The sequence below is a fragment of the Chiloscyllium punctatum genome, chromosome 45 (genome assembly GCF_047496795.1).
Source record: "Chiloscyllium punctatum isolate Juve2018m chromosome 45, sChiPun1.3, whole genome shotgun sequence".
Classification (NCBI taxonomy): domain Eukaryota; kingdom Metazoa; phylum Chordata; class Chondrichthyes; order Orectolobiformes; family Hemiscylliidae; genus Chiloscyllium; species Chiloscyllium punctatum.
Window position 1 is genome coordinate 42,999,220 of NC_092783.1, and position 16,315 is coordinate 43,015,534.

Below are 16,315 nucleotides of genomic sequence, written 5' to 3' on the forward strand. Positions count from 1 at the left end.
GTTGTTTGCAACACATCTCCAAAAATGTTATGGTAGCTGAGTGAGAGGAACTCTTGAGGAAATTCTTGGCTTAATGTTCTTAACAGAGTAGAGGAACAGGGAGATCTAGGGATTGAATGTAAAACTGTGAAAGTGATGTTGAAGTAGAAATACTTCATGTGATTCTGAGTTTAAAAAATTGGGCTAATTTTGCAAATTTTGCTGACAGTGGGGAACTTTGCCCATCAGCAGTGCTATTTAGGAAACTGCAAACAGCATATTATTGTTTTCTCTTACATTTCAATGGTTGACAAGGACAGGTACAATGGGCTGAATAGCCTCTGTTTGCAATATAATTCTATGCTCGTTGAAGATTTACTAGGATAAGGCCTGAGATATGAGGAAAACATTGACAGACCTTATTGACTTTCCCTTAGGAAAGAGAAAGTTTAAATGGTCAGGGGTTAGAAGGCCTCAATTTTAAGGTTTGTTTTTGAAATAATAGAAGTTTTGAATGGGTAAAGTGGTGGAAATATGGCTTGCAAATCACTAAGAAGGGTTATTCACAAAATAATACAGGGAAGTTAGAAGAGACAATGCTCCACAGTGTAATAACTGACTTTTTATTTTTGTGCTTTTTAAAGTTGTGAACTAAAGTGAGAAAAAGCTGTTTAAACCAGGGGTTTAAAAGATGGCTGCATGTTTTGAAAGAAAGGAATTTAATACCTATTGTGAAGTCTAGCTCTAGGTTCCAGCAAAGTGCAGACGAACTGGAGCTGAAGAGTTATTCACAAGTGAAGCTGACTGATTTAAGGACTTGGGGGCCAATTATTAATGACAAAGTCCCTCTGCCTGCCAACAACTAGGTGATTTGTTGTTAGTTAGCTGAACAGCTTGGGTTGTATGCAAGGCAGAGAAAAGCTGGTCAGCACAGAAGAGAAACAAGCAGAGATCTGCAAAGCCAAAAACACTCTCTACTTCAGTTCTCTGCAATAAGATTTTAAACCTGAAGAAAACGAGCTTATCTTTTCTTGAGCAGAGGCTGCATGCTGTGAATTTGAATTGACTTTCATAAGTGAAAAAGCCACCCTACACCTTTTGCAAACTAGTGGAAGCTTGCAGGAAAGTGGTAGTCAAGGAGAAACCTTCAGATCAGCAAGAATCAAACCAACAGATCTTGTAAACAAAGATTATGTAACTTCTTTCTAGTTTTTCCTTTGCACGTGTTCCTCCCCTGTTTCTTTTTTGCTTGTTTATGTATAAGATTAAGTTTATAAAGGATTTTTGGCTTTAATTTGCAATTGTTTGCCTATAGCTAGAATCTAAGGACTTGTGATCAACAGTGATTTCTTGTTAAGTTCAGAAATCTGCTTTGTGCTTTCTATCAACCTGGGCCTGAAAATCAGGTAGTTTTATGAACTTTGTATCTTTCTTTTAAAAATCTTAACATTTGTGAGAACTTCAGGAATAGTGGAGCTGGATTCCCAATACTACCCCAGGGAGTCACGACAATAGATCATTATTGAAGCATAGTAAGTTTTGCCAGCACCCATAAATTTACTCCAAACAATGATAGTTATAAGTGTCTCGTCATATCTTGAGGCAGGCTATAATAAATGTCTATGATGTTCATTGCCTAACAATCATCACACAGATGCCCAGTCCATATTCATAAATGTTAATACTGCTATTGCCCTAACCTTTTACCAGCCTGTATCAATACAAATCAACTTTGCTACAATTTCTTATCCTTTTCATTCCATGTAAACTCTTAATTCTTTAGAGGAGCATTGAGTTTTTATTCTATGTAAGTTCTGTTTGTATTCATAGTAATTGATCTATTAATGTTTTTGGAATATATTGTGTATCTTTTACTTCCTATGTGCATTTTCTGCATATTTCCACAATAGATAAAACTCTACCATATGGTTTTCTAAATATATTATTTTATGTGATTGATTGAATTATATTGTATTACTTAAAAGTGTTGTCCAAAAACCTATTGTGTAAATGTTGAGTGTTGGATGGACTCTAAAATATTCCAGTGGTAACTCCTCTTGCACCCATCTGCCTATATTTTTGGACTGGGATTAGATATGAAGTTTTCAGGAGCATTTAGATGGCAAGATAATTGGCAACATGCTTGCTTTGTTGACTTCATATTCTCGGACACAGAAAAATTTAGTTGTGCACTGAAACCAAATTTTTGAGTTGAAGCTCATAACTTTAATTACCTTTCATTGTGTAGACCGATGGTCATGATGGTGAAATTACAAAGCTTTGTTCAAACATGAAAGGAGATTGAATTAGACATTAGCTGTGTATTTCCTAGAGCTGTTCATTTTCTTCTGTGCAAAGTCTCTCTTTACTGTGTATATTACTCATATATATCTCCCTATATATACCCCACAGCATTGCCATAACCAATCCCATCACAAAACAAATCATCATGCTGCAACAGTCATCTTACATGACAGTTCAACACTACAATCTGTGAACTCATCCAGATTGTGGTTCTTAATATTATCCAGAATTCTATTTAGAGGCTTGTGCAAGTATCCCATTAAGTGCTATTTAGAAATGGACCCAAGGCCATTAGCAAGTTAATCAATATAGAGATTATACTGCACCCAGTAATACCTACAAGTGTACCAGCAAATCTATGCATTAAATTAGCCAATACAATATCCCATTCATCAATTTATCCAGCCCTATGATATTCAGTGGCTTGTTATGATACAATGCAGTGACTTGCTGAGCATTTCATTGTGATGCTTATCCAGTACACTATTCTGCAACACACCAAGTGCTAGTGCCATCGATCTTTTAGCAATTTTGAGATAATTGGAATAAAACAAAACAGAACTTCCCAGGAAGACAATACTGAAATGTGGGTTGAATTTTGCTGAGTAGTATTTAAGTCTTTATAATAAATAGAGTGCCATGCTATCCATGTCAAAACGTCTTGGAGTTCAATCAGATTTGGAATACAATTGTAACATCAGACTTGACTTGCACAGCAATGCTCATGAAGTTTCTTTGTATCGATATCTGTAACAGACTTGGGAGGCACAGTGCAAAGAAGTGAGATGAGCCATAAAATCAAAACCTAAAATCTGACAATTTCTAAATAACATATATGAATTCATGTATGTTGGAAATGATGAGGCAGCATTTTCGTTACATTAGGCGTATTTCCAGGTGCTAGCCATGCATTATGTCAGAGTCAGACATCCAATTTGTGGTTACGTTCCAATCAAGTATGGCAGGAGAGATCCTGAGGCAGAGGGACTCATAGGTCACCCAGCAATAAGAGAGCAGTAGCCCCAACAGCAAAGGGTAGCAGGTAGAGAGCATGAGGATGAGATACCCTCTTAAAACCTTTAATATTTCTTCAATTAAAATCGATTACAGCTGCCAGAGCACCACTGCGGAGGGAAGTGCCTGAAGATTGCCTATGTCCTTGGCAGGATTCCAGCTACTGCATGGGGACTATTTGTCAACTGGCAGGAGAAGGGGTGTAACAGGCCAGTTATTGTATCCAAATGGCTTTTTGCCAGTTGCAAGCAGATAACTATTTCCCACCCAAACTGGCATGTTCCGAAATAGCTGTCAAATCAGCATGCCAATTTTTGTCAGGAATTGGTAGACCCAATTGTCTCTAGTCTGGCCTCTTCCAGAGTTTGAAAATTCTGCCCATGGTCTTTTTCAGTTCTTCTAGTAATTTGTATTGTATTGAAATAACCTTTTTTAAAACTCTCTACTCGGTTCTGATGAGATAAGTTCTACATGGATATCATATTGAAATAACTGCACAGAGGCTGGGACCCATCACCTAGTCACCCTTTCTTTACTAGTGCACTGTACACTGACTGTGGCCAGCCAGCTCAGAGTCAGTCCTCAACTGAGGAGATTCCGAATTCCTGGTTATATTCTTTTTGTATTCAAAGTCCCCAAAAGTCTCACAGGGCAGATGGCACCAGTCACAAGATGTCATGGGAGAAAAAAAACTGCAGATGCTGGAATCCAAGGTAGACAAACAGGAAGCTGGAAGACACAACAAGCCAGGCAGCATCAGGAGGTGGAGAAGACAACATTGAAGCATTGACAAAAAAACATCCTAAAGAAATACAACTCATCTTAAACAATAATGCAAAGTGTCATATATAAACATACATTCAAAGTTGCAGTTTGCCAAACACAGTGCAAGGCAACAATCACAACACTTCAAAGCAAGGAACTGAAAAGTAAAAACATTGACATGGAACATCCTATTAAAAACACTGCCCATTTTGAACACTAATGCGAAATATCATATATAAACATACATTCCATGGGGCCATCAGTTGGCCTACACACAGGTATGGGGACACACGAAGACACAGCCCAGACACAAAAGCACGGTACAAACGTGAAGTTTCAGTTGAGGACCCACATACTGAAACATCAGGACAAAGGCTGGGTCCCGGTACCAAACCATCTTTTTCCTTTTACAAGCATGACAGGACGACTGACTGGGTCTGCCAGCTTGAAGTCAATTCTCAACTGATGAGATTCTAATCTCTTGGTTATGTTATAGCAGTTTCATGTACTTACTAATAAATACTTTCTGTTATTAACTCCTACTGTACAAATTGTGAAGTCCATCTTCCACAGCTACACGAGCACCACCTTTTCCTCCGCTACATCGATGACTGTATTGGCACAACCTCATGCTCCCACGAGGTGGTTGAACAGTTCATCCACTTTACTCAAACCTTCCACCCCAACCTCAAATTTACCTGGACCGTCTCAGACTCCTCCCTCCTCTTCCTAGACCTCTCCATTTCTATCTCGGGCAACCGACTCAACACGGACATTTACTATAAACCAAATGACTCCCACAGCCACCTAGATTACACCTCCTCCCACCCTGCCCCCTCTAAAACACCATCCCGTATTCCCAATTCCTTCGCCTCTGCCGCATCTGCTCCCAGGAGGACCAATTCCAATATCAAACAACCCAGATAGCCTCCTTCTTCAAAGACCGCAATTTCCCCTCAGACGTGGTTGACGATGCTCTCCACCGCATCTCCTCCACTTCCCGCTCCTCCGCCCTTGAACCCCGCCCCTCCAATTGCCACCAGGACAGAACCCCACTGGTCCTCACCTACCACCCCACCAACCCCCAGATACATCGTATCATCCTTCGTCATTTCTGCCACCTCCAAACAGACCCCACCACTAAGGATATATTTCCCTCCCATCTCCTATCAGCGTTCCAGAAAGACCACTCCCTCCGCGACTCCCTCGTCAGGTCCACACCCCCCACCAACCCAACCTCCACTCCCGGCAGCTTCCCCTGCAACCGCAAGAAATGCAAAACTTGCTCCCACACCTCCCCCTTCACTTCCCTCCAAGGACCCAAGGAATCCTTCCATATCCGTCACAACTTCATCTACACCTCCACACACATCATTTACTGCATCCGCTTCACCCGATGTGGCCTCCTCTACATTGGGGAGACAGGCCGCCTACTTGCAGAACATTCAGAGAACACCTCTGGGACACCTGCACCAACCAACCCAACCACCCCGTGGCTGAACACTTTAACTCCCCCTCCTACTCCGCCATGTAAGTCCTTAGCCTCCTCTATTGCCAGACCATGGCAACATGACGCGTGGAGGAAGAGTGCCTCATCTTCTGCCTAGGAACCTTCCAACCACAAGGGATGAATGCAGATTTCTCCAGCTTCCTCATTTCTCCTCCCCCCACCTTATCTCAGTCCCAACCCTCGGACTCAGCACCGCCTTCTTGACATACAATCTTTTTCCCGACCTCTCCACCCCCACCCCCTCTCTGGCCTATCACCCTCACCTTAACCTCCTTCCACCTATCGCATTCCCAATGCCCCTCCCCCAAGTCCCTCCTCCCTACCTTTTATCTTAGTCTGCTTGGCACACCCTCCTCATTCCTGAAGAAGGGCTTATGCCCGAAATGTCGATTCTCCTGCTCCTTGGATGCTGCCTGACCTGTTGCGCTTTTCCAGCAACACATTTTTCAGCTCTGATCTCCAGCATCTGCAGTCCTCACTTTCTCCAAATTGTGAAGTTTGACAGGCACATTTGAAGGAGGCAACAAGCTTCAACCAAAACCTTCAAAAGAACAAATTAAAATGTTATTACTGCACACTTTTCGGTCAACTTCCTCAATGGTTGGTCTAGAGGATTCACTTCCAGGAACCTGACAATTGGATTGCAGACCCTCCGTTTTTCAGTCTTTGATGTCCATATTCTTGTTTTTCAGCAATCTGGTTTACATCCAGCCAGCTAGTAACCTCAATACCTTCGTCCAAAGTTTTCTGCTTACAATTGTCACTTATTTGGCCCACACACAGGGTTGGGGCCATTGGTTTGGCCTACACATGGGGCCGGGACTATGGCTCTGCCTGCTCATGGGGTTGGGGCTATCAGTCAGGCCTACACACAAGGCCGGAGTATTTGTTGGGCCTACACACGGGACCAGGGCTATGGCTCGGTCTACACATGGGGCCAGGGATATGGCTTGGCCCACACACGGGGCTGGAGCTACCTGTTGGCCGACACATAGGTCCAGGGCTATCGGTCGGGCCTACACGTGGGGCCAGGATTATTGGTCGACCAACACATAGAGCCAGGGCTATCGATCAGCCTGCATACAGCATTTTCTTTTTACTTTTTTTGCACACAAAGATATCGGTCAGCCTATACATGGGGCTGGGGCTATTGTCGGCCTAATCATGGCACTGGGGTTATCAGTCAGCCCAGACACGGGGCTGGGGCTATCGATTGGCCTACAAATGGGGCCAGGGATATCAGTAGACCCACACACAGTGTTATCGACACATGGGGACATATAATGGCCTGGTACACAGAAGGACACAGTCAAAATATCTTAGAAGGAGACCACTCAGCCCATTGTGTCTGTAACTAAACTGAAAGGCACCAAAATCCTTGCAGGGAGATTGTTTGTGTGTGTTTGGAGTTAACCAATTAGCAATTAGGAAGGGTCTTGGGATAAAGCAGGAGATTGGCATTAGGTAATGATGCTCATTTAACAAGCTGGTGAAGACTCAATGGACTGAATGATTTCCTTCTATGATTCTATGTGCCTAAAAACTACAATATGCAGAATTAATCATTTCAGATGAGAGGAAGTTACTCAGAGTTCCTATAGGGCTACTCAGAGAACTTAAGGGAAGAACTCTGATGTTCATTTTCAGTCATTTGAGAGAGAAGCATGCTTCAAGGCTCAACATGCTAAAAAGGCCTTTGATCGAGTAACATGGACTAAGTGGTATTTCTAAGATGAAAAGTTCAGAGTAATGAAATTATCTTAGAATAATGAATTGTTATTAATCCCACACCGGTGTGTTGGATATAGTTGGTGTAAATGAAGGGAGGTTAAGTTTTTGAAAAATTTTATTAAAGATAAAGGAATGAAAGGTGTTAAAAGATCATTTTAGCTTAAAAAAAAATCAGCCAGGCTTCTATTGGGGATTTGGCTTGTCTGATATTAACCTCAACTGGACATTACTCTACAACCACTGGGGTCATTGGATCATAATAGCATTTTTCTTCCTATTCACTGTCTCAATCTAAAGTATGACCTTGCCCTTTTATCTCATCCTCCCAACACAAACACCTATTTCAATCTTCAGCTTCTGCCCTTATTTGAAAAGTTAAATCTGCATTCCAATCCCTGTCACCTCCAGACTTAATGAGCCCTCCTTTTTAATCCCCTCATTTTCCCGTTTCTTCAAACCTCCCAAGATTTTATTAGCTAATCCTAATCTACGTTTACAGTCAGTTCTTCCATAACATGATGGTTGCATTCTTGTGCAACCCCGTGTTATAGAAAAATTGTGCTTTAGAAACAGTGCTTAAAGTAGTTTGCACAGTTGTCATTTTAAAAGTTCGTGCTTTAGAAACAACGTCTCCAATTCATCAAGCGCATTACAGTAAATTCATATTGAAGAAACGTTCATTATAATAGAATAATCTGTACTTACTCACCATCCTCATTTTCCCTGCCCATGGATTTTAGTAACCCCATGCCTTAAAGTTGAAATGGTCATCTTCATGTTTAAATTTATTAATGGCCTGTCCTCTTTCCTCGCTCTTTACCTCCTGCTTTGTTGCAATTCTAAGAGGTCGCTCTCTGTTCACTTCTCATAATATCTCAATCTGAGGTTTGGTTCAATTTTTTTAAAAAAGTTGCCAAATCTCTGAAATATTTTCAAAGTTTTCCCATTGTTAAAAGTGCAATATAAATGCCAGCTGTTATTGTAGATAAGGAGTTCTCCATTAGTTTCACAGCTATAATGAATTAAGAGTATCAGATAGTGTGATGATTGATTTCAGGAGGTTGAGATGAAGGAGGAATAATAGTGTACGCTGAGTTTGCAATGTGCAGAGAAATATAGTTTGCATCAATTTCCAAAAACTCTGTTCAGCTACCTCCTGTTTCTATTCAATGATCTTCACCAGGTCCATAACTTTAAGTGAAGTGGATTTATTTTCCAAATTTGTGCTGAATGGACAGCTTCAGGCTGCAGCAGCTGTTTCTCCCACACATATTGTGTTGAACACTTGGCACATTGTCACAGATTTTAATGTTATTGAAGAGTAATTGGCATTTTTTAAAAAACTAAACAATTCCAAGTACTTTTTAATAGTTTTTGGTCTGCATTAGCAATTTTTTAAATGTTATTAGTTCTTGATATTAGATTTACACCTTAGATGCCCTATAATTGCCTCCAAATTTAAGGAATACTCCAGTCTACTCCATATAAAGGAAATAAAAATGAATTAATAATGAAATTACATCTCTTCTCCCATATATCTAGTTCTTTGTTTCATTACCAAAGCATGCTTTCCAACCTGTAACACATATTCACTGTAGATAAGAGCTGTCAGCATAAAGCTCCATGTCCAACTTATCTTCATAAAATGCCCACAGCAGAATATGCCGATGCCTTGTTTTTGGCTCCAATCTTATTATCAATCATTAATTAACTCAGAATCATACATTTCTCAATTCAATGTTCTTCTGACACTATCTGTAAAAATGTAACAGTTTTCAATTTGGCAAATGTGGAAAGAAAAAAACCTAAAACAGAACGTTTCAGAAGAGCTATGAGGATTATATTGGTAAAAAAATGTTCTAATAAGACACACCTATTGGAAAAGCCTTTTTTGGGACACAATTTTAGACATGTCAGAAGTACTAAGTCAGAAACCTGCACTCAGCTGCTGATTAGATGCAGTTCTCATGGAGCAGGGTACCTGAGCTTCAGTGATCCATTTCCTCTGTGGACATGGAGTGTCCAAGGTGAAAAACTATGGTAGGTTTCAGTATAGAGGCATGGACAAACTTTCTCAGGTCTGTTCTTGGAGATTCTGGTGGACAAGGAATGTTCTCAATGGACAAGGAATAAGGAATCCAGCTTACCCTCATGTCCCTCTTGTTCTCCCTGTCCAACAGCTACTGATACTGTTCTAGCTGCCCTATTGCCTCCGCTCATTCCCTTTCATAACAATTCAGAAGGTATCCTGTAAGATGCAATGGGGAAGCAGTTACTCTTTTAAGGTGAAATATTCAGAGAATTTTCAGAATCATTGTCAATGAAGTGTTGATAGCATCTTGGCAAACTGTTCCATAATATCTTATGTGGTGTTCCAAACGTCATCTTTAAATGTTTTGCAGAAGGTGAACAGTAAAAGTTAACACACCTTTAGGAGATTCTTCAAATCCTCAGCAACAAGTTATTTACAATCGACTAGTCACTGAGAGAAGTCAAGAAGCATCATTCATCAAAATACTTTGATGAGTACAAGCAGGAAATTTACCTTTCAATCAACCCCATAACAATCTTCTAGTTGGCTGTTTCTCATCTGTACATCAGCTGCTCTGTCAAGATGGTGTCTCCTGTTAATTATCAACTAAATCAACATTGCAGCTTAGAACACCATTCTGGGTATCTGAAAGGATCTTTGGCATCTAAATTATTTGGAGAAATTAGCCACTTATAACTTTACTATTCCAATATTATCGCACATACAACTTTACACCTCTGAAATCTAAAACAATGGATGACAGAATTTAGCAAGTTTTGAGAAGATTGGCAGCTCAGGTTGAGGTTCTGGATGCAGGTTTGCTCGCTAGCTCGCTAGCTAGACGTTTCGTTACCCTACTAGGTAATATCTTCAGTGGGCCTCCGAGCGAAGCACTGCTGATAATTCCTGCTTTCTATTTATATGTTTGGGTTTCTTTGGGTGGGTGATGTCATTTCTTGTGGTGATAACAATTCCTGTGGTGATGTAATTTCCTGTTCTTTTTTCTCAGGGGGTCTAACTCGATGTGTTTGTTGATACAGTTCCAGTTAGAATGGTAGAATTTCCGTGGGATTCTTTGCATTTCTCATCATGATATTGGCTTAATTTCAATAATTGCACTGGAATAAAAGAAATCTCATTCCTGATAACTTCTTCACAAGTTAGCAATCCCAGGTCAGGTGTTTGATCAACACTTTAACAGCAATTCCTTTGTTAAAAGAAGGTGGAGGAGGAGAAATAGGAAAAGGAATTCCCGGCACCAGCAGCTTCAGGGGTACAAGGGTCAAAGGATGCAAACAAACAGGGCCTGAGGAGTGGAACCAAAGTGTTTAGTGTCATCAACTAATGTACCAAGAAGCGATGTACCAAAGACATTGCAGATACCTACAGATAAGACTACCTCACCTACATCTACCACTTCGTGAAGTCAGATCTGTAGCCACACAGTTTGGGAGGAAGAGTTATTCTTATAACATTGGAAGCCATAGCAACATTGAATCTCCTGGCCATCGGCTTCTTTCAAATCTTTCCTGGGGGTTGGTATATTTGTTATCTTCCAATTGGTAGCCCATGAGTGCAATCTTGAGTTCACCAATTACAGGAAAAGCATGGAGTTTATCCATTTCACTACAGACACAGACAGCTAAGGTACTGGAGCTGTTGGAATTGCAGCCATCAATGAATCCCTTCAAGTACAAAGTTCCATAGACTGCATGTGGCAATTGGAGCTCCCCAGACAACATCCTGTTGAGTTACTGAACATGAAGAAGTTTTACTCCCGCACTGTTAGTCTGTTTTTGAGCACAAGAAACAATTGCTACAGTTCAGCACTCACTATCCACAAAGCTGTCACAGCCCCTACATTATCCATAGATTCTTCAAACATTCACTCCACAGTACCATTTTCAGCGCTTTGGTAGATGACAAAATGTACCTACAAAGCATGGTAATGATACCAATTCCCAACCCTCAAATTCTGAACAGAGGTGCAATTCAGCTCATGAATCCACTATGGCCATCATTGAACAACTGGTCTCCAAAAGATGTGCTACCTTTACCCAGATCATAGAGGATGAAGACTCTAGCACTTGCTGAGCAGTGTTTCCATATTAGTTGTTGATTGTTACAGCTTACAGAATCTAGGTCAATGATGGGGTGACAACTTTGAGTGAGAGATGCATCAGCCTCTTATTCCCACTGAGAGGGTTCGGGTAGTCTGATGGAGAAGCTGAGGGCGCACATATTGATGATAAGGATGTTGAGGAAGCTAGGACTGCAGTGAGATGAGGTAGGAGAACCAGACAAAACCTGAAGCAGCTATATTTGAGATGAACTTTGAATGAACAACTGTGAATACACAAAACTATGAATCAATTATACTACCGATGTCCTCTTGATTTATTCCTTTAAAATGTTAAGATACCATTAATGGAAAACAACATAAGCTTTTTGAAAAATTCATTCATTTATGGGATTTCAGCATCACAGGCTGTTCCAATACTGCTGAGACCTTCATTATTTTATTGTTGGTTTTATTATTTTTGCTTTGGAGTTGTGAACATGAGTGAGAACTGAAGGTGACCTTTGGGCTGTGAGCAGGGGCTTATTATTTTTAAAGAAAAGTACAAACAAACTGATATTTTTTTATGAGCCAATACCTGGAATTTAATTGCAGGTTGATTCTTGTTCAAAGGATGCTCTACAGATATTTCACGTCCAGAAATGCATTATGCTTGAATTGATGGCAGATTTTTGAATATTAACAGGGCCCTCAAAGAGAGATAATCAGTCTAATAAAGTTAAACCAGAGTTTGGCTGGTCTTTGAACTGTATTGAGGTCAGAAAGATTTTGCCTGGCACAATACGTTTGCTTGCTCCCCGGTTGTCTTCGCTTTATCAATTTATTGAACGTTCAGGGAATAGCATTTCAATTTTACGCATTAAGTGAATATTCCTTGGAGCCTACTGCATGCATTGGTGTCTTTGGAAGCTAAGCAAAATACAATCCCATGTGCCTGTGATTTTGTGGATCTTGGAATCTGCTTAAGTGAACTGGCCAATTAAATCTCTTTTTTCCCTTTTGATTTATCTTTTAACTATGTTTCTTTCTTTGTCTTTTAAGAGTGGGGATGAGAATCAAAGAAGATTAGTTTTATATCACAGACATAAATTGGAATACCTTATTGTTTGTTTAACTTTGAGTCAACAGTTTTAATACATTGTTAAATCTTTTGTTTAAGCTAAAAACCTGGTGTCTAGTATCAGTTATGCTCAAATTCTGGTGTTGGTTATTCAAAAATCTGGTTGGAAACCATTAGAAATACCAAAGGTTTTAATTTTGCTGTGTTATGAATACAAGGATAGGCAGGCTGATTTGATTTGGCTTTCAGTCCTTGTGTTATAACAATATTTATAGCCCATCCCTAATTCTGCTTAAGAAGGCATCATCCCAAGCTCATCTTTTGTGGCTGTTCCCTTGTCTCGTGCAAGCATTTCATCAAAAGGTATTCAATGTGTATGTTCTCCCAGCTCAGTGCATTAGTTGCTGAGTATTGCAGCTCCTATTCTATTTCAAGTGTGAACCTTGTCAGGTGTGTGAGAGGCAGTAACATAGTGATTTCAGCAGTGCTACAATGAAGTGATAGATATTGACTACATATAAGCCATCGAATAGATGGCTTTCATTGTCAACTCACAGTTTTAGGAACATGAAGTACGAAGTAGTGGTATGAACCCTGGTGGGGTCAACATATCATTAATTTCTGGTGGCACAAGAGTAGCATTGAGCTAGCAATGGACACTAACATCCAGTCATCTGTATTTAGGCTACCTTTATCAGCCAGGCATACAGCCCTAGGGAAAAGAAGTCACTTTTACTCCTGCACAGCCTTCAGGAGAAAGCCTTTGGAGATATCACTAAAGCATTACACACACATTTTGTCTCATTTCTGATATCTCCAAAGCTGGCTGTCAGCAGAGGTTGAGTGACGGTCTGTCTGTTTCCCTTTTCAAAATGGAGCCTAGAAGGTCCTGGTCAGAAAACAGCTCTTCCTTCCTGCAGGTGTTCCCCCTAAGCTGCACAACTGCTCTCAGGGTCTGCACACAACGACTGGAAACATTGTCTTCCAGTTCTGGACATCGCTGCTGTGCATGGATGAGAATTTAGCCAAGTCATTGCTGCCCTATCCATTCAATTTAGTGTTTTACCCATGCATGCATATACAATAAGCTGAGAAAGATGTAACTGTGAGGGAAAATCTGACCAAGCCCAGAGAAGAAGCATCACCCCCTTTTGCATCCATCACCACACTTCATCTCAAAAATGCAAAATTCTGTCCCATGGCTCCACAAACATCCCCAAGCTGATCTGTTAATGTCAGAGATTCGGAACACATGGTGCAGCAGATGGATGTGGTGGACTGAAGATGGTCACGGGGTACATTACAAATACAGTTGCTGTCCAGAAATATATTGAATAGGCACCCTAACAAGCATCGAGTGCTCAGTCACAGCTAGATCTAAAATATTGCAGCAAAGAACAACTATACATTAAAGATGGGATTATCTTTTATAGCATGGGAAAGCCTAGATCAGGAAAGGAATGTTTCTAACCAATTACCATACGTTTTGCAGAGCCAAGAAATATCCTTGAAACAAAAGATGCAAGATTTGACTGATTTGATCTGGTCTTTCAGATATAAAATGTGCTGAAACAATTCCTTAAAAAAAAACTAATTTCTGGGATTGCATGGAAATGTTAATAAATGCCTCAGAGAATCAGTAACAGGACATTTAATTGAGTTGAAAGTTATGAATTATAATATTTATGTTCTAAATGAAAGAAAACCATGGCTTGTTTGAATATCTTGGGAAATTAGGTACCTATCACTATGGATACCAACACTGAAATGTAATTTTGAAGAATATTAAAAATGAAGAAAAAATTTTCTCTCCCCATGCCAGAGAACAAATTAACTTACAGAGATCTTAATAATGTTCTGACTGGAAGGCTAAGGTTTGGTAGAAAACAGCTCAGAGTTTATATTTTCCCCATTCTCTGGTGCCCCATTACTGTCGATTGATTACTTGCAACCTTTTGTGAATCACCCATTAACATTTAATGTGCTAAAATGAATGTGGTTAATAAACTTTCTCTGCAGCAGCACAAGGAACAGTCAGGTTTGATTAAGTATGCCTTTTAAAACTTACACTGGGTAGAGTGTTACTGTGGCTTGCTTTCCTTTATTAGCGTGTGTACAGTTCCCCTCTATCCCCTGCCATGTGTGAACTGGTGGGAGGTCTTCACAATTTACACTTTGCAGTTTTGCTTATAAACAGAAACATGTGCAGACAGCTCACTCTCTGATTTATTATTTTAGGACTGATTAAGAAGAGGAAGGGATGCCAAGAATGGGAAATTGAACTTTCATAGAAGTCACATTTGGATTCAATAATTAAGTAGCTTTAAAGATGAGCAACGCTTTCAAATTTGTCATTTTCTATGATGTGACATTCACTGTAGTATATATTCTTGCTTTTATTAATAAATAGAAGATGGAAACTTTTGCTGTGATTGTGTGGCCCTTTGTATTCCATATTTCTTTAGAACAAAAATGAAAGCATGATCAAATGAAAAAAGATATGATAAATACAGTAAAAGAATAAATAGATCCATTCCTATATATGTGGTAATCAGGATAAAATATATATAAAGGCTTCTCGATCTTAACTCATTGATCTTTCCAACCCTACAGTTTTATGTCATTCACCCTTTCTTCCACCTTAAGGCACTTTGTGAAATGTATCTTGACCAAACCTTTGATCACATGTCCTTATGTCCCCTTCTTTAGCTCAGTGTGGATATTTTTCCAACTACATTCCTGTGAAGCACCTTAGAGATTTGACTGAGTTAGAACTGTTATATGGATAAAATTTATTGTGGCGCTCTTCAGGTAGTTATAATAAAGTTCACAGAATTGCTTTAATGACCACTCTTCATTTCCCTGGCTAGCCATCACCATTACCTCATACCCCTTTAGGTAATCCTTACTGGAATGTAAAAGACCTCTGTCACCGTGAACACCAAGAAGCTTGGCAACAAACTGATCAAAAACAAGCCAAGATTTGGTCAGATGACCAGTTTTAAAAACTGTGACACACCCTGTTTGTTTCTGATTAATGTAATCACATCATCCAGGAGCTCATTTGCAGTACAGGACAAGAGGTGGGGAATTTTTTTTCGAGGGTTTCAAGTTTTTTGAAACCTAAACGCCAGAGGGTTGTGTGAAGGCTTGAACTTTTCAAGCCAGAGATTGATAGTGAGGCACAGGGGAAAAAGCTGGACTAGTTGATGTTACAGATTGAAGGGCAGAGTAGGTAATGGAGGCCATATATTCTTGTGATGCAAAATTATTTTTGACAATGCCATGTACAATAAATAATGTCAAATCCATGACACATATGTAGAGCCATTATTGTATTGTATTGGTGATGGAAATGATTACAAAAATAATTTCCTAAAGGAATATACAAGCCCTAAAGTTGTTTTGAAGCTCATTTTACTCAAATTTCATTTGACTGAGTGGGTTGAGCATGAATATGATGTAGTCTATTTTGTCGCTGATTTATAGAGGAGGACTTAGAATGGTAAAAGTGAGAGTTGCTATGGTTACAGTTGTGATTGCTGATATTGAAAGCCTGCTTTAAACAGTTTAATTTTTTTTAAGTGTGCTTTGTTGTTAATGGCTTGTGAAAAGTTATTTTGTTTTTTGTTGTCTCTCGATAACCAACATAAATGTTCATATTAAAATGTTCATGTTATCAGCAAAGCATAATGTAAAGCAGAAAAGGACCTGAGATCATATACAATACTTTTAATCGAATTTAGTTTTTGCCTCATGATTTAAGGCTGTAGTCATGATGTGTTTGTTACCTGTGATGAGCAAAGAGCTCAGATGATTTGATAATAGAGCTCAGCAACC

The 16,315-nt window shown here is 39.7% G+C and overlaps 1 long non-coding RNA gene across 2 annotated transcripts in view; it reads left to right on the forward strand.

Annotated features, from left to right (window-relative positions):
- LOC140467320 (uncharacterized) overlaps positions 1 to 14,862 on the forward strand; it is a 134,740-nt gene extending 119,878 nt beyond the window's left edge. For both annotated transcript variants that reach the window (XR_011955406.1, XR_011955405.1), the window contains exon 4: positions 14,714 to 14,862. This is a non-coding gene — a long non-coding RNA (uncharacterized lncRNA). The remainder of the gene's footprint in view (positions 1 to 14,713) is intronic.
- The last annotated feature ends 1,453 nt before the right edge of the window (positions 14,863 to 16,315 follow it).